Below are 19,377 nucleotides of genomic sequence, written 5' to 3' on the forward strand. Positions count from 1 at the left end.
GGGCCAGCAAGTGGTGGTACTGAGGGACAGGCATGCGCCACAGACAACACCTACACCTCCCTCTGGTGGGCCGCACAATGACAGTTCACCATCCTCCCCTGCGCCCACAGAGAGGGGTGAGTCCTCAGGTGAGTCCTCAGACCCCACTGGCCCTGCAGCAGGGCCCCCCCCCCTGCCAAACGATGAAGGGGCCGTCCCAAGAAGACCCTGGGAGTATCTGGAGGCGAAGCACCTGCCAGACGCCAGTCACGGAGCCAGCCATGATGGCAACCCTCTCCACCACTGCATTGACGTTTTGGACTGTCCTTCCCCACACTGCCTTGTGAATGGCATCTGTCTTTTGGACTGGGTCACCACAGCAATGTGGTGACTACTCGACTATCTCATCTACCACAACTGTCAACTCACTGCTCCACCCCACCCCCAATGGAAATGTACACCCCCCTCGCATCTTCTCCATCTTTATTGCAGGATGTACAGTCTTCAACTTGATCACAATGTACCAGGAGCATGGGATGTATGTAGGCAAGGAGAAGTCGAAGGCACCTAGGGAAACACAACAGAACAACTGTCACTGTTCTGGGTGTGGCATCACAGACATCACACAACCCCTACCATCAGGATAATCCAACATGCACATGTCACAATGGCCACCAAGTGTCAACATACACGTCCTGCTGATGTTCCCAAATGACATGTCCCAGAAACATTTCCAACCACCACTGAGTCTACAACTGGCTGATGCTACAATTCTCACATGCCCCTTCACGACAACAGCAATATCCTCCTCTCCACTGTCCTCATCACTGGACACGGCTTGGTTTGCAGGCTGGGGCCTTGGGTCCTCACCATTATCCAGGAGCAGGGGAATCTCCTTGTGAATGGCTAGGTCGTGGAGCATGCAGCATGCCACTACAATCTGACATACCTTCCTGGGCGAGTATGCCAGTGCACCTCCGGTCTTGTCAAGGCAGCGGAAACGTGACTTGAGCAGACCAAAATTACGCTCCACCAAACGACGTGTCCTCCCATGGGCCTCATTGTAGTGGACTTCAGCCGGGGACCTGAGACGCTCAGGATGAAGATTAAGGTACTAGTAACAGGAGTGGAACCCGTTAACCCAGGTGAGACCGGGTAATTAGTATATCAATATAACAGCATCTCAACTGGGAAACATTTAGCAAGGGCAGTTAGAGAAAAAGTCTCTGTCATACACAAGGGGAAGGGGACAAAAGGGAGACCACAAAGAAGTGATGTAATTATGTGTTTAGTAATTGCAGGTAGTTATAGAAGCACTACTATACAATTAAAGAATATGGTGACCAAAAAATACACAAGTGGGTACTAGGCGTACCAGTGATAAGTGACGGCGCAGTGACACAAAAGTGTAAAGGACAGCGTGAACGGCGAAAAAATAGTAATAGTTATAAACAGTGGTCAATGAGACGACAAGTATATATACATTCGATTATCAATTGCGGTAGTTAAATTGACCACTACAGCGCCAAGGTTTTGTGCTGGGTAGTCGACGGCGTTTCAACCTGATCGATTTCAGGTCATCATCAGGACAATTGGTCACGTAATTTACAAGTGTAGTGCTGTAAGGGGAAAGGAAATGGAAAAGAATAAGAGGCAAAGTGGCCCGAAGGGGGAGAGGGAGTAGTGTTTTAGAGAGGCACCCAGACACGGTAGAGTTACCTAGGGGCCGCAAGACAGAGGTCAATCTGGGCGGTCAGAGATCCAGGGGAAACAATGAAGGGGTCCAAGAATGGGGTCAGCGTTCGAGCGAATCGTGAAGAGGCTGTGGGGGCAGGAGAATAGAGATTAGTGAAGGGGAGCAGCTGTAAGTGCCTGAAACGATAATGTGAGTGTGAAGAGTTACCTGATCCAGGGGGAGAACGGATAGGTCCGGAGACCTGAGTGGATTAGGCAATCTGCGTGGGAGATGGAAGGCATAGGTAAATGTCGAGCCGAAGCACGGGGTGGGAAGGGAGGAGAACAGGAGGAGCGAACGCGGGGAAAAAAAAAACCTTACCAAATTAAGGCGTAGCAGAGAAGTTAGCAATCCGGTGCGAGTATAATTTTCAAGCCGGAGATCAATAGCGGTCAGAAGCGGAGGAAATCCGACGGGAGGTGTGTTCGCAGATGAATGAAGCATCCTGGGCTTCCGTCTCGTAGTGGGATGTGAATATGAAAGGGGGCGGCGGATAAAGCGTCGTCATGGAGGCGCATGACTAGAGCGGGGTCGGAGGATAAGTGGAGTGCCCCTGGGGGACTAACTGGGAAAGAGACGTACCGCTCGGGTGCCCCGGGGGAACTGACAAAGCAATAGCGGGAAAAGCGGCAGGCACTGCAGGGACAGGAGTTCAAGGCTGCAGTGTGGACAAAAAGTGGTGCAAAGTGTAAAATTCAACCAGTTGCAACCTATACATATAAAAGCAATTAAATTATTTAAAAAAATGAAAATTACAATTTGGAAGGCTGAAGATAAATAGAGAGCATCACTCGATGCCTCTGGGGTACATGCGTACAATGCATGAAAGCAACAGAAGAACAATTGTGTGTGAATGAATATGCAAGGTTGGAGGGGGAAGGAGGGGAAGGAAGGTAAAAGGGGGATACACAGGGGTTAAGTAATTTCCAGGAAAGGGGCCCTGGTGGTGCGTGAGGTACCGGTGGGGGGATGTATCATGGATGTCAGAGAAATCCTGAAGAATTAGGGTTCAGTAATGACTGCATTCCATTCATCTAGAGTATTCAATCCATTGTTGACAGTTTCACAACGGGAGATCCAATGGCATTCGCATTTGTTCAACAGAAGTCGTAGGTTGCCCCCACGAATAGGGAGTGTTGGGTGATCAATCACTTGCCATGTCAAGTCTGTTTCAGTATGGTTTTTTTCTTTGAAATGGCTGACCAGTGGGCAGTGTCAATGTTGCATCTGATGCGGCTTTGATGATGGAAGATCCGTTGTTTGACCATCTGGGTTGTGGTAGATTACGTTTGTTGTCCGGCAGTTAGAGAAATGTCTGAGGGGATAGGTATGGCCTGCAGAGATGAACTCCTTCATGTTTGAAGTTAAATTGCATGCTAAGCAGGTTTGGCACTTGAAGTGTCCAATGACGGGGGGAAGGCCCCACATGGAGGTCAATGACTGCATTCCCTTAACCTTTATGGGCCATGTGATGGCATGTACTAGTTTGTCTGCTATATTGGTGCCTCTTTTATAAGAAAAAAGAGGGGGTTCCTTAAAAGAGGGCTGATCTTATTGATCGAGGGGCGGTAAGTAGATACAAAAGGGATCCGTTGGTTGATCCGTTTGGTTTTTGGGTTAGGGAGGAATTCCCTGTGGCAATACCATGCTCCGTTTGGAGGCACGAGAGACTTTGTGGTATCCTCGGTTGATCAATTTTTCAGAGAGAACAGCCGCTTCTCTAAAATAATCTTTACGCCATTTGCAGTTTCTCCTGATGCAGAGAAACTGACCGTAAGGTAGTCCATCTTTGAGCCCTCTGGGATGGTAGCTAGAATACATCAGTAGCGTGTTGCGTTCAGTAGGTTTTCAGTACAATGAAGTGCCCAAAACACCTTCATCAGCATGTAAGGTGAGGTCAAGGAAGGGGAGGTCATTGAGCCTGACATCAGAAGTGAATTTGAGGTGAGTTTGTGAGTTGTTGAGCCAGATTATAAAGGATGTGAGGTCATCTTTGGTACCCTGCCATAGTAGAAGGATATCGTCGATGTAGCGACGCTAAAGGTTAATGTTACTGAGAAATGGGTTTTCATTGGATAGAAAAATTGTGGTTTCTAGGTGATGTACATACAAGATCGCAAAATTTGGGGCGAAGCAAGCGCCCATGGCAACTCCTTTGACCTGTAAGAAGAAGGTGTTTTTGTAAAGGAAGTAGTTATTTTTAAGTGCGATTTGTAGGAGGTCCATGATGAAAGTACTAGGAATGCGGAGTGGTCTAGGGCGTGTGTCCAAAAAACATTTTATTATGGCCAAACTTTCCGTGTGAGGTATATTGGTGTACAATGATTCTATGTCAAGTCCTACCATGAGATTGTTATTGATATCATAGGGCCTGTCCTCAATGATGTTAATGAGGTGGCTGCTATCTCTTACAAAGGTGTCAGTAAGAGGTAGAAAGTATTTTAAGAAGAAGTCGATATATTTTCCCAATGGTTCCAATATGGAGCCGCAGCCAGAAACAATAGGGCGGCCTGGTGGTTCGTTAGAATTTTTGTGGATTTTGGGAAGCACATAGATTACTGGAGTCCGGGGATGTTCATTGTTAAGGAAGTGTATTTTTTTGCGAATATCGGGTAAGGGGTCACTGGGAAGAGAGCGGTAATGAGCATTATTGTTGAGTTGGCATAGGATTTCCGAGTCGTATTTATCTAAATCCATAATCACTATGCCTCCTCCTTTATCTGCAGGTTTGATAACTATCTGTGGGTTATCACGTAAAGTATCAAGAGCCTGTTTCTCACATAGTGTGATATTGTAAGGGACAAACTCAGGTTGGTTTTGTATATGCTTGATCTCATGTGTGACTAGTCTTTCGAAAGTCAGAATTTCAGGGGGCATCGTAGATGATGGTGGGAGGAAAGTGGATGCTGGATGAAACTGTTTTTCATAAGGCATGTTAGAGTCAAGTTTGTCCGCAAAGAATTGTTTAAGGTGAATGCGTCTGAAGAAGCGAAGTAGATCCTCTCGAAGTTTAAAGAAGTTACTACGGTCTGTGGGAACAAAGGAGAGGCCTTTGCTGAGGATTGTGATTTCATCCGTGGAAAGGGTGTGTTTGGATAAGTTAAAAATATGGATGGTGGAGTCAGAAACTACTGGATTGTTTATGTTAATGGTGGGATGTTCAGTGAGGGTAATGGGTATAGTGGGCAACGTATGGTGACAGATCGAGTTGGTTGGGATCCGTGAGATACTGTTGTCATGTCCCATCGAGAGGTTGGTAAGAGTTAAATCTGAAACAGTGTCTGTACGTGTAAGGTAGTCAGGACTTGCACTGAGGTCAATGGGAATCATTGTGGTCCCCATTGATAAAATTTGCGGCATGTCTGTTCGCCGGAGTGCTGATACCGGTAGTTGGGTCTTGTCTGACCCCGACCGCGTCCACGGTTCCCACCTAAAAAACTAGGAGGCAGTAGTGGTGGTGAGAGAGGTCTGTTCGGAGGACGTTCTGTGCTTGATCCTTCACCTTCTTCTGTGTCTTCAACTGATGTGTTAGAAGAGTCTGAAAAAGTGATGGCCTGGTTGTTCCTATATCTACCCCAATTCCTGTTTCTAGGTGGTTGGTAAGGTGTATTGAAAAATGTGTCCAGTAAGTATGGGTAAGTTGTGTCTTTGTTGTAGTTTTTGATGTCCCTCTGTATTTTGTTGATCTTTTTGTTCTGTTCGAAAGTGTGAAACGTGGCGATGGTGTTGTTGACTTTGTCTAATAAAGCCTTTGAGTCAGAGATGGAGATGTCTGCCAAAATGATTCTTTCGAGTTCGGCAATTTCTTCAAGTTCCTTACGGCTGTGTTCTATCGCTGTGTCAATGCCCAACACTATCCAGTGTCGGGAGCAAGTTGTGGCAAGGTGGCTGAAACCTGTCCGAAATTTTGGGTCTTGGGTAAAGATAGCAGGGATGTTGCGTATTTGGAGTCCTACCGGTATTGTATGTATAACACACTTTATTCGATATAAAAATATCATAAACGTACGAACATAATTAATTCATCAATAATCAATAAAAGTCCATCATTATACAGCATGTGACAATATAAAAATAGAATTAAAAAAAAAGAGTATATACAGATAAAAAGACCATAAAAATCACTTCCTGATTTGACAGAGCAAAATAGTATACACATGTCACTCTAAAGGCCTAACTCTTATTAGGGCTCAACAATTTGGTACGCGTCAACCAGGCACACCCCAAAAATTTAGCTACCCCACAAACCATGGCAAGGGAAGAGGTATCGGTTAGAATAGAGCGCAACGCCAACCTAAAATCCAAAAACCACAAATTTCTGCAGATTGGGCTAAGCCATTTCCTCCTTGCCGCCCTAGAAGCCGGGCACGCAAAGAAGAAATGGGAGATGGATTCATTGGGGGCACAACATCCGGGGCAGTTGGCAGGTGTTACGCTCTGTTTTTTCCAGCCCACCACCAAGGCATTGAGCGGGAGGGTTCCTAACCTGAGCTTCATGTAGAGTGTTCTATCTCGTGGAGATTGTATAAAGTTGAGATACTACTCAGTTTTAATGTCAGGCTTGTGCTCCCGGAACTGATCAGTAAGGATCCCTCGATTGGGATTTTGATCTTCCTCTCCCTTCACCCAATCCCAATAAGCTTTTTTAATAATTTGCTTTGCGGGTGGAATCTGGCTGGCCCATGCCTCCCCAAAACCGATTTCTATGGCTAGCTGTTTTAGATTGCAGATCCATTTTATCTTGTTGTCTGTATCTAAGTTGATAATCTCATTCAAGGCAGCTGAAGTACCGGGGATTTTAGGACCCCAGCGGTGCCAGGGATAGCACCCTATGACTTCGGGTTATCCTGTTGCTGTAGTATTATAAAAGACGCTCTCATGGTAATGTAACAAAGAAACTGGCAGAAGAAGCTGAAATATGAAAAAGACATCTTTATTAGACATTAAATGAGCGAGACTACGTCGCACAGAAGCCTTAGCAACTAAATGAGGCAGTCTCCAGAACAAAAACCAGTCTTCTGTTTTATACAGAATATTACGCTCTGGGCAACACCGCCCTTCTCTTGCAGTTGGTCATTCACATATTTTACTTCAAAGAACAAGCAGAGTCATGATTACAATCCCACATTTCAGTTCAGCCAGCCCGCAATTATTTACCCCGCGAGGCTCAGATCCCTCATCAGATATCGATAGGCCCCAATAAACATGAGCATCTCCTGTTTGGGAAACAAGCCATAAAGCAGGAACAGTCAGGTGTGAAAGAGATTAGCTGGAGGCTCGTGTTTAATGTAAAGGCTTTATGGTGTGTCAAGCCCTGATGCTAATCACAGGTGGCCAGAGGACGGGGAACTCGTGAGACCGGACTGACCTGGGGCAGCAGAGCCAAGCTGCCCAGGTCATAGAGAAGTCAAAGGAAGGCACATGTGCTCTAAAGGCTCGTATTTGCTTCATAATATGTAGCCTATGTGAGGGCAACCATAAGATGGCCACCGCTCTAAGATGGAACCCACGTAGTGATGTATAATATCGTATACATAGTGCATTCATAGCTAAAACGTTACACAAAGCACTTGTACATACCGCATTGACCATTCGCGGTTCACTAATACCGGGATAGATAGGGGTAGGGCCCTGCCTCCTACGCGGTCCCAAATTTTAAAGTACCACAGACCCTCCTTTTGCCCTTACATAGGCAATAACTATACTCTCATCAATCCGAGTCTAGGTCAATATTCATGAAGTCATGGAGATGTTGCTGTAGCATCATCCTATTACTTAGCTCGTTTTCTGATACATGTTTCCTTACACATGTAGTAGCACAAAGGCCACATATGGCGGGACAAAATAAGGAATACCTCTGTCTGTAGTAGGCGGCAGAAGATCACACACCCAATAATTAGTGATGTTCACTATTAACTAATGTTGATGCAGAAGCTGTACAAAAGAATTGCTTACGAATTCTAATCTTTTAACCTGCCCATGTTCAGGATAGGGTGAAAAGAGTGCAAAGAAGCAGTGGTAGGAAAAGACATAGGTTGGGAAGCGGGTGCAGAAGCCAATTGAGTAGAGAAAAACGATCCCACCCATAAATGACAATGTCATGTTTAAAAAAGATACTAGAAAACACGTTATCAAGAACATATAGACAACGGGAGAAAGTAGTGACCACTATTACAAATGAAATAGTAATTTTTCACAACCGTAAGCAGAAAGCAAATCCTAAAACTATCTAGTAACATTTTTAGGGCTCCTATGCAATTCAGTGATTCGTTTTGTATGTTCAGGTGAAACAGTGGTGACCCTCATCAATGCTCTGAGGTGAAAAAGGGGGTACTCTTTCCACAGAAAATGGACTTTATTCTGCTTATACTAAACAGAATAGTACTTTAAAACAATGCCAGCAAAACAATCTGTCTCCTTAACACCTACTCTATACAATCACACGGAAACCTCTTGTGAAACCACCTATGCCCAGAGTCCGTTCAAAAAGCCTCTCTGGCAGGCTTCTATTGTCCATCAAATCTTCTTCTGTTGTTTTCTTTTGCATGGGCCTCTTCATTCAAGCCTTTCATGAGAAAAGTACTGCTTAGTTGGAGTGCCTTCCTGGCAAACACCCACAGCTCACTCGAGAGTCTCAAATTCTCAAGGCAGTGCACCTGTATCTTTCCTCTGCGGCAGACACTACAATAATATGCTCTTCATTGGTCATGGGCACAGATCATCTTGTGCAGACCCGGGACCATTCTCAGGATCCAACACTCATCATTCGGTGTCAGAGGACGCTCAGGCTGTTCTTCCATGGGCCCTAGAATTAGTGCCTTTTGTCAATCTTGGATCCGCCGGTGCACTGCACTTCCATTGGAGCAAAGGGAAAAGAGGGGGGTGTGTGGCCAAAAACTCAGGCCAAGGGGCTCAAGGGACTGCACACTGTCAGAGGTTACCAGCACATGACAGGCGCAAGTGTGCATTGAAATTCTGGTTCTGTGGCAAAACCAGCTCCTCCTTCTTTTCTGATGTTGAACGCCTTCTGATGAAGCAAGTGCGATGCTTTAAACAGTTCATTGTATAACAAGGGGACTGCAAACAGGTGGCCTGCGGTCTTTCAAAGGAGTGGCCACACGCCATGGGACAATTTTGGTCTAGAATACACTGTCATTCTCAAAAAGCAATACAAATATAAAGGCAGTAGGTAAAACAGCGTCTCTAATCTTTTCAATTGGCTTTCCGTGTGAGAGCCTCCATCATCTAAGGGTAGATAACTACACGAGAATTCTATCTACATGGATGTCTTCACATATGGTGGCATTGTGTAATGGGGCAAACACATTTTTTTTTCAATGATTAGGTGTTCCTAAATTCCTTATCTAGAACATCTCAATAGAGAAATCACATGGTACGGATTATCATGGGCATGTAGAAACCTTTCACATCAGGTGCACTATGCAATACACAGGCTAATAGTCAAATATGCAAACAAAAGACAAGAACTAGAGGGTCCTGATATTTGCATGATTAGAACACATCTGATCCCACCAAAAATTAAAGCAGCATGGAGCAAAAGGGCAAAAAACCACATTTAAAAATAGACATTGAAAATTCGTCATGTTCAAAAAGTAAACGTAAGATATCTCCTTTTGGGATGGAAAACTTGTCTTACTATAATATTGAGTCAGTTAACCAGTCTATCGCTATCCTGACAGTCAGGCTGGAAAACATTGAAGCAGGCCTAAGGAAAATTCTTGGAAACCAGTCTGGTCATGCAAAAGGGAATTGTTCATAATATGGGGGTCCCTGGTACATCACTGTAGTCTGGAAGTGTGTACCTGAACAATACACCTACAATAATAAATGGGCTGACTGGTGAAAGGAATACGGAAAAGGGAATTGGAACTAGGACACAGCTAAAATCCCCAATCACTAAGCATAATGCGACATTGTCAGGGAAGAAACAAAAGCAATAAAAAATAAAAATCTATAGGAAGGACAAGAATTTACTTGGGTGATAGTCAGGCATGTGACGCTACACCAAGAGTACGGGTGATACACAAAAGGCACAAGTTACACAAATTTTAACTCTACCGCTGGCGACTACACCATATACGGTACTCCTAGGTAATATTCCAGTTCCTTCTTCAGGGAAAAATGAAAACCTGGTTTTCTTTTAAGGAACAAGAGCCATATGCTACTTAGGAAGCAAAACATCATTAACTAATGTAATATAGAAATTAGGCCACCTTGAGTCACAGATCTATAATTTCATCCTTAGGTCCAATCAAGGATACATAAATGTAGGGCTGCCTGTTCCTTAAGGGAAGGGGGCAGTAACGTGACTAACTGCAGGTGACACACTTTGATCCTGTATATCTCTTTTTTCCTTCACTACCCCATTATAGCCAAATAGACATGCACTGGTGAAGTGTTGTCTCTCATGTTCACAGCATGAAATATCATTATCTGTGGAATTTAGTAACCAGAACAAGTTCAACCAACTGTTGCGTAGCGATGGGCATCGTCATGACCATCCCCTCACAACACAGGTAAACTTGTAATAGTATCAAAAGCAGCAACAAAAACAACAAAAACATGCAAAAAATAATAAAAACGCACAAAACGTCAAGCCATCAGATATACTTGCTGTATATCAAGCACAAAAAGCATAGACAAAACAATAGCATATGTAATAAGCGGTGACACACAAACACCATGTCATGTACTTTATGCACTGTAAACCTGCAGCCCAAAACCCAATATACGGGCCTGTTTAATTTGTCAGGTTTAAAATCCTTACCCTCCTTTTTGACAGTAGATCACCAGGCAATGGAAATCTGCTGTCAAATATAACTTTACTGTCTCTCTTCTAACATACAGGACCAGCAAGAACAATTCATGATAGAACCAAAAACACAAAAATAAATTTCCATTACTTAACTGTTACCCTCTTGTCAGTCCTTGCAACATCCAGCCACTTTAGTTTTTCCTTTCTAAAAATAAAAATCGTTACACTGACACTCCATATTAATTTGGCACCTACAAGTTCCACTGTGAAAAATAAGTCTTAATTGTCAATTCGGTCATTCTATTTTTTTTTTTTTTTTAGAGCGAGACACAAATGTATCAGTTCTGTAAAGCATTTAACATGATGTTTGGGCTTTCAAAGAAACCCCTTTGCTATATTTTCCCTTTGGAATTAAGTTCTTTAGTTTTAGTGATGTTGTTATGGAGAAACCAGAAACCCCAGCTTTAGAGGCCCGTGTAGCAAGGTCATTCTGCATTCCACAGAGGCAAGGCCCTAATTTAAAAGGTCATAAATGTCAATGTTTACGGGAAAACTAAAGATAGCATCTCAGCAGCGTGACCGAGCCAGCCTCTGCAGCTCTCCCAGCTCCCAGCTTTTGCCACTCTGAATTTGTCAAAGCCAGAAGGCCTTCCTAATTCCTCCTAACTTGCACTAATTCACTCTATTTTGAAAAATAATTTCTCCTTTTTAGGCGCTAAAAAAATTATCCCTATTCCCAGATTGTTAAACTACAGGTACTGTGAATAATTCACAAAACTTAATAACGCACATACCAGTTTTTAGAATAAATGCTTGTTGCAATCCTATGCAATGGTACACATTTCATCAACTTTAAATTAATGAACTTCTCAGTAGGCCCAGCTGAAGTTAGAACCTTCAACCCTGATATTAAAACAAGCCGTTGTACTGGCATATTAACTCATTGAATCATAAGAAGGCACAACCTGTAAATATATATCAAACCTAAATGTATGTATTTACTGAAGCCTGAGACACTTTAAAAAGTACTCTGAATGAAAGAAAATGCAGTTTAAACAGTGCTTTTACCCAAATTCGACTTTGATTTTTTTTGGCATTAAAAAATGAGTATCCTACAATTTTCTTGCATAATATGCATTACCAGAATGTCTATTACATAACTCATGAGTCAGGCATTAGAAATAATAACTTATACTTTATAAAAATGAGCTTGTTTGCGCCTGCGCCAAGGGAAAATTGTACACACGAATGCTTGCCATTTTAGTGATGCAACACAACTTAAATCAAATTTTAATGCTAGGAGGCCATAGTATGAGTATTAAGCTTTATAAATATCAAAAAACGATTTTGAAAAGCACTTTTTTTTTAATATAATTTTTCCATGATTAATAATTTTCTTTAAAAAAAAAATCCCAATTATTTGTTTTTGTGATAATTCCATGTATAAAAAACAAGCTGCATCTCTTGCCTATCATTTTGGACACATTTAACTCACAAGCCTAAGCGCATAAGCCCAATTTGAAACGCGTCACATTTTTGCGCCACTTTCATTTAAAAGGACGGTTATGCAAAATTCCACCCGTGTTTAACTGGGAAAGTGCTGGCTGAATGAACATTCCTATCAAATATACTGCAGCTGAAAAGTTTGCCTGTGAACATCTAATACAATGCATCTAAGGAAAATGCTGTAAATTTATTTACTTTTGCAAAAATAGATAATTTCGTTTTTGGGGCCTTATTTATATCTATTGAATGTGGTTCTAATTTTATCCTTGAAGCATTTAACGGCAGTTTTGTATATGTGCACAACTGCTCATTCTATAAATTAAATAGCAACACATAGCTATTTTAGCACATCACATTGTTCATTTCTGGATTTTTCCTAAGTTTCTACTTAACATTAATTAACCAACATTTTGCTTAACAGACTGAAAACATCAGAAGACCCACAAACACATATTGAGCTCATTTCAGACATAAACTAAAAGGGGGGTCAAACAGACAATACAGCGTGCTTTAGCCATTTTTCATAAATAGTGCCGTCGCAATTTACTTACAGAAGTTGCACTAATGAGAAAACCACATAGACATTTAAACACACAGTTGACTTGCAAATCAATACGCATGACAGAAAGAAAGAACAGCTCACAGACTATACTTGAACCAAACCATTTGCAAATACTAGTTGTAAGTCATATTTACAAGAAACGCTTCTCAATAGTATTCCAAAAGGCTGCATAAACAGCCCAACAGACAGATGTATGTCCAAGAAGTAGTGAGTGCGCTCAATTCACTAGCTTTGCCTAGCAGAACACCACACAAAATCGTTCTGCATATCTTTATGCATGAAACTGCGCAGAACGAAGGATCCTTGTTTTGTATTATGTCATATTTTAATTCCCTGGGGATACAAAATCACCAAGGAAGAAATATGTTTTCAAATCTAACCGATTTAACTATGGTACTTTCCAAAAAAGCAACACATTTTTCCATGTGAGCTTAAAAACAGGCATGCCAAAAATACTGCGGAAAACGCAAGTATTATAATCTAAACCAAATGGAGAAATATCTCCTCATTACCTGCCTACACAAATTGCAATTCGCATATCCAAACCTATACAAACCAAAAGTTGGCCAACACAAATTTCTACATTTCAAACTTGCTAAGATCAGGCATCTTATAGCTCACTAATCTAACTTCAAGGGGTTATCTCTATCAATACACTCGCAAATATACGAGACCCTTGGCTATGGTAATTTCAATGACCAAATAAAAAACCAAGAAACCAACCCCTCGGCTTTGGTAATTGCGATAGCCAAATCAAAGACCCAAAGAACCAAAGGAGTGGGAGCGACCCACTTATACTTAACTCTTACTTTTATTAATCAAAAGGTTATCCAAATTCTAACTGTCAAGTTCTTCATAACAAAACGTCTTTTATAATACTCACGCCAAAAAGGGTTCTAATCGGGAGTGACATCTTTTGGAGAGTCAAAGTCAGAAAGATCAGAGATATACTGGGCTGCAGAGACAAAGAATCCCCCAGAACCTCGGTACCTGCTTAGTGGATTTCTGTCCTGTTCTCCCCAGTAGATTTCTGTCCTCTGACAAGATCGCTCCTCCAGATAGTCACTTGTATTGATGCCACGCTGTCGGGCGCCAACTGAAGTACCGGGGATTTTAGGACCCCAGCGGTGCCAGGGATAGCACCCTATGACTTCGGGTTATCCTGTTGCTGTAGCATTATAAAAGACGCTCTCATGGTAATGTAACAAAGAAACTGGCAGAAGAAGCTGAAATATGAAAAAGACATCTTTATTAGACATTAAATGAGTGAGACTACATCGCACAGAAGCCTTAGCAACTGAATGAGGCAGTCTCCAGAACAAAAACCAGTCTTCTGTTTTATACAGAATATTACGCTCTGGGCAACACCGCCCTTCTCTTGCAGTTGGTCATTCACATATTTTACTTCAAAGAACAAGCAGAGTCATGATTACAATCCCACATTTCAGTTCAGCCAGCCCGCAATTATTTACCCCGCGAGGCTCAGATCCCTCATCAGATATCGATAGGCAACAATAAACATGAGCATCTCCTGTTTGGGAAACAAGCCATAAAGCAGGAACAGTCAGGTGTGAAAGAGATTAGCTGGAGGCTCGTGTTTAATGTAAAGGCTTTATGGTGTGTCAAGCCCTGATGCTAATCACAGGTGGCCAGAGGACGGGGAACTCGTGAGACCGGACTGACCTGGGGCAGCAGAGCCAAGCTGCCCAGGTCATAGAGAAGTCAAAGGAAGGCACATGTGCTCTAAAGGCTCGTATTTGCTTCATAATATGTAGCCTATGTGAGGGCAACCATAAGATGGCCACTGGTCTAAGATGGAACCCACGTAGTGATGTATAATATCGTATACATAGTGCATTCATAGCTAAAACGTTACACAAAGCACTTGTACATACCGCATTGACTATTCGCGGTTCGCTAATACCGGGATAGATAGGGGTAGGGCCCTGCCTTCTACGCGGTCCCAAATTTTAAAGTATCACACAGCAGCATAGCTGGCCAGTTCAGGGGTGTGTCTCAAGCGAACCCAGAAGAGCAACGGGCGCAATCTCACTATGTCCTTGATAGAGCGTTTACCCAGATCACCACGAAGCGGTATCAAGGGGGTAGAAGATGGTAGAGAAACCAGTCCTCTGTAGAAATGATTCTCGGATCTCTCCAGGTCATTGATATTGTCAAACCCCCATAGCTCCGCCCCGTATAGTGCGGAGGGTAAAGCCTTCCCGTCGTAGACCACAAGGGCCGTAAACAACTGGTCTACTAAAGGAAAGTCGCTGCTCTCTTAAAATTGTCCCCGCCACCCTCTTATGGTCAAGGAGCATTTTCGCTAGATGGCTGTTCCATTTCATCTTATTGTTGATCCTAATGCCCAAGTAATCAAAGGAATCTACAATATCTAGTGGCATGCCATTGAGTGTGATCCCATTCCTAAAATGTTTGGATGGGGATAGTGTCATTAGTTTTGATTGGTGGTATTTATCACTAAACCCCGTGCATCGCAAAACTTGCTAAACCTATCGAGCAGTTTTTGCAGACCACTTGGACTTTTAGACATCAGAAGGGTGTCATCAGCGAAGAGGAGAGTAGGATATTTCTCCCCTGCCAGGGTTGGGGCATCAGATGGATCCTCTCTCAAATGGTCAACCACCCCATTTATAAAGAGAGAAAACAAAGTTGGAGCCAGCACGCAACACTGGCGTACTCCCCTATTCACTGTCACCCTTTCTGTCAGCTGGCCCTGATTGCCCCACCTAATTTTGGCATAGTTCCCCTCGTGGAGACGCTTGGTAATATCAAGGATCAAAGATGGAAAACCCAGGTCGGACAACACCTGCCAGAGCTTGGCACGAGGGATCAGGTCAAACGCGGTATTATGATCGATAAAAGCCAAATATAGGCTACTTTTCCCGAGGACCACTACTTTCCAATAGATCATATAGAAACGAAAGACCTGATCCATCGTGCCCATCCTCTGTCTAAATCCCGCCTGGAAATGCGAGAGGACACTGCCCTCGTCCATCCACGACCTTACCCTCATAAGGAGGACCCTGCCAACCACCTTCTGTATTACGTCGATTAGACTAATTGGCCTGTAATTGGCCGGATCCTCCCTGTTCCCCTTTTTAAATATGGCTACCACTTCAGCACCCTTCCAAGAATCCGGGACAGGGTGACCTCTAGCAACTAAGTTCAATATGAGCAAGATTAAATCAGCCCATAGCTTTGGTTCTAGCAGGAGGAGATCGCCGGGGATGCTGTCAGGTCCCGCCGCCTTTCCTGCAGCTAACCCAGTGATAGCAAGGGGAACCTCATTGATCGAAAAAAGGTCAGGTGAGCTAACAGCTTCAGGCATAGTATCTAACAAGGGGTCCTCCAAGGATGGGGAGGGCTTCTCGCAATTAGTGGATAAGGGGCTGTCACTGTCACAGTACAAACCAAGGAAATGTGAATGCCATTGCTGTTCCGTGATATGGTTAGGCATCGGATCGGCGCCCTTGCGACTGCCTCTATCAATGAGGCCCCAGAACAGTGTGGCATCTTTCAGAAGGGAGGCAGATTTGAGATCCTGCCAATGCGCTTCTTCCCAAATACTCTTGGCTTGCTCAATTGTCCTGGCTTACTCTTTCCTAGCAGATCTAACAGAGGAGGTGTTGTTGCTTAGAAGGGCCATAGATAGCATGCGTCTCTTTTCCCTGCATGCACTTGTGTACCACAAATTAGAGGGCCTAAAGGTTTTTTTATACATGCAGGGCCCCGTTGTGGAAAAAAACTTTCCCAAATTTTCAATGAATTCTTGATAGAAATTTGGAAGGTAGGAGTTCTGGACTACCTCAAGGGTCTCCCTGAACAGATCAAGCTCTAAGGACTTTTGTTTTATCAGGTCTCTTATATTGCACAGTTTGTCCTCCTCATGTGAGATCTTGTGCCATTTAAGGCGTCGATTACAGTTAGAAGGCACCACTTCTTTTGTTGACAGTCTCACTACATTATGGGACCTGGAAACTGTCCAGTTGTTACTTAAGAGCATACATAATGAATTGTGATCACTGTCCAAGGACGGAATAATTTCCATATCTAATAAATCGTGCCAGAGCCGTATATCCAGGAGGATATAATAAATCTTTGACGGGCAGCTAGGCCTATTATATGTGTTGGCCCCACACAAATCAGAGCGTGTCCTGCCATTTACAGCTCTTAAGTTGTATTCAATGTTAGGGCACTCATTTGTATGGCCCTTTGGGTCCATTTCTTAATTGGGGCCAAACTAAGGGGAGGAATTGCAAATTTGATATTCTGCTCACCAATACCCAAAACATCCTCAACACAGAGGGGTTCATAGGTACAATTGAAATCCCCTGCCACAATAGATACTGAATTGGGATTAATACTGGACAGCTCGCTCTCTAATACTGATATAGTTAAGGAAGATTGTGCCCCAGGAGACCCTCTAGCATATACATTAAATATTTCCAGATTAAAATCATTTTTGGGGCCTTTCACCGTCAGGTGTAAAATATCATTTGAGAGAGTTAGATGCATAGTAGTTGACCAATTTAGAGAAATGTTTAGCCAAATGTGGAGCCCCCCCTGCTGGTCGACCTTTCCCTGATTTGGTGGCTGGGATAAAGTAGGTAGTAAATCCAGATTTGTGTAGGGGTACCAAGCTCCAAGTCTCCTGAAATAGGCAGATATCTTGGTTATCTATAAAATTGTTCCACTCTGGGATCAACAATTTGTTTTTGCAGCCCTGCTATGTTCCAGGAGAGAGAAAGCGAATTGGCCCGGGACTACTACCCGCAGATCGAATACCACTATTTCTTATGTGCCTACTGCAATCGGCCAATGGACTCCTTCGCTCCACTCTCCCTGTGTCCCTGATAACTCGACAAATAGCTGCGTCGTCTTTTCCCTCCCCTTTTAAATTGGTGCAAAATGCTGGTGGCAAAGTTGTATTCAGTCATTCGACTGAGCTTAGACCAGACTCTATTCCTTTCCCAACTGATGTCCATAATGGGGAATTACGAAACTGAATTGCCGAGTGCTTGGGGGGGGGGGGGGGAGGGGGGGAGGGCGAAATTCAAGTGCGACCAGATTCTCAGCAATTTCGGCATTAAATATCTGTATCTCAATGCAATCTGTCTGTGAGTCATCTTTTTTGAACCTCCTTACTTTTGCCACATCCTCCTGTATTACTGACCTGCATCCCCTCACATATCTTATCCAATGGATTAATTTATTATGGAGGCATTCATGGCTTTCAAATCTATGGGGACTCACAAATTTTGGGACCTTGGTCATGTAAATTGTAGAAATGTGGTTCCTTGTATATATATTGCCCCTTGTTGGGCCTAAGCATACCTGGTCGAACTGTCCTTCCCTGGTCATAGCGGTGCTATCAATTTTGGCTCTTATAGGGTGCCAATCTGATACCCTGCCCATGTTACCCTTGTCGTGGTCCAAATCAGAATGTGGATTGGTTTTTCTATGGGGAATAGAACTGGCAGTGGGGAACTGAGCTTGAGACACATGGCCAGACGCTGGCCCGAGCTTAACCTCCTTAGAACTCCTACCCACCAGCTCCCTGCCTGTACTAATACAAGTTGGTGGAGGGGAGGGAGTTGCTAGGGCAGGAGGCCTGTGTCCCAGCACATCAACCTTCTCTCTTAACAGAGCCAATTCCCTTTCAAGGAGTTCCACTCTCTGCCGAAGAGCATCATTTTGGGAGCCCCACAAACTGCATTTTGCTGGACTAGCAGAGGGCTCGGTCACACCTACTTTACTCGGGGTAAAAGGTAAGCTGCTCTTGACGCTAGAATCTAGAACTGCATACCTATTTGAGCAGGGTAGATGAACAGTAAAGCAATCACGTTGAGTTCCCTTACTGGTGGCTCCTGAGGAGTCACTTAGACCTAGATTTTTTTGTGTGAAAAGGGGCCCTGAGCTATCCTCCGCTAGGCTGTGTACTTCGCAAATGGAAGGCTTTTTGGATGGTTTCTTGTTAAACATTGCGGGAAATACTTTTTCCTGTGGCTGTGCTGATACTGATACTTCCTCAGGATTATACACATTGGCAACTAGAGCAGTGTTATTACTAGTACCCAAAATATCTTCACAGTCATTCACAATTGCTTCAATCCTAGTTAGGACACAATTGCTAGCCGCATGGGAGACTTTCTTGGCTTTTTTCCCTCTCTTACTTAAAAGTGGGCCCCCTCCCTCCATAAGCTTCCTCTTTCCCATTAGGATATTACCACTGGACAACAAGAATAGATGCACGGTCACTAATATCGTCTTGAACGTCCAGCCGGTTTGCCTGGCCTAGATGCAGCAACCAATACCTGCAATTGTGTACTCGTAGTCCAGATATCAGAGGAAAATCCCAGCCCTGCCTCCTCCTGGCGATGACGGGCGCAGACAGGCCCGCCCGCGCGCGTCCCGCGCTGCGGGAGGGCTGGTCAGTTTTTATTTCCCCCAGCACAGTGGTGACACAATAGACGTGCGACACCCAGTGGCTTCTGGGGGCTGTAGTCCGCAGAAGGCCGTTCCCCTCACGGCATGGCCCGATGGCCAAAGGTCCGGCTGGCTGTTCTTCTCACGGCACGGAAGGCAGGATGGCAGCGGTGGATTGAGGTAAGGAGAGCCTTTCCCCTCACGGCAGGATCACCAATTCAGCGCGCATCCCGCGCTGCGGGAGGGCTGGTCAGTTTTTAGTTCCCCCGGCACAGTGGTGACGCAATAGACGTGCGACACCCAGTGGCTTCTGGGGGCTGTAGTCCACAGGAGGCCGTTCCCCTCATGGCGTGGCCCGATGGCCAAAGG

The sequence above is a fragment of the Triturus cristatus genome, chromosome 1_1 (genome assembly GCF_964204655.1).
Source record: "Triturus cristatus chromosome 1_1, aTriCri1.1, whole genome shotgun sequence".
In the NCBI taxonomy this organism is placed as follows: Eukaryota; Metazoa; Chordata; class Amphibia; order Caudata; family Salamandridae; genus Triturus; species Triturus cristatus.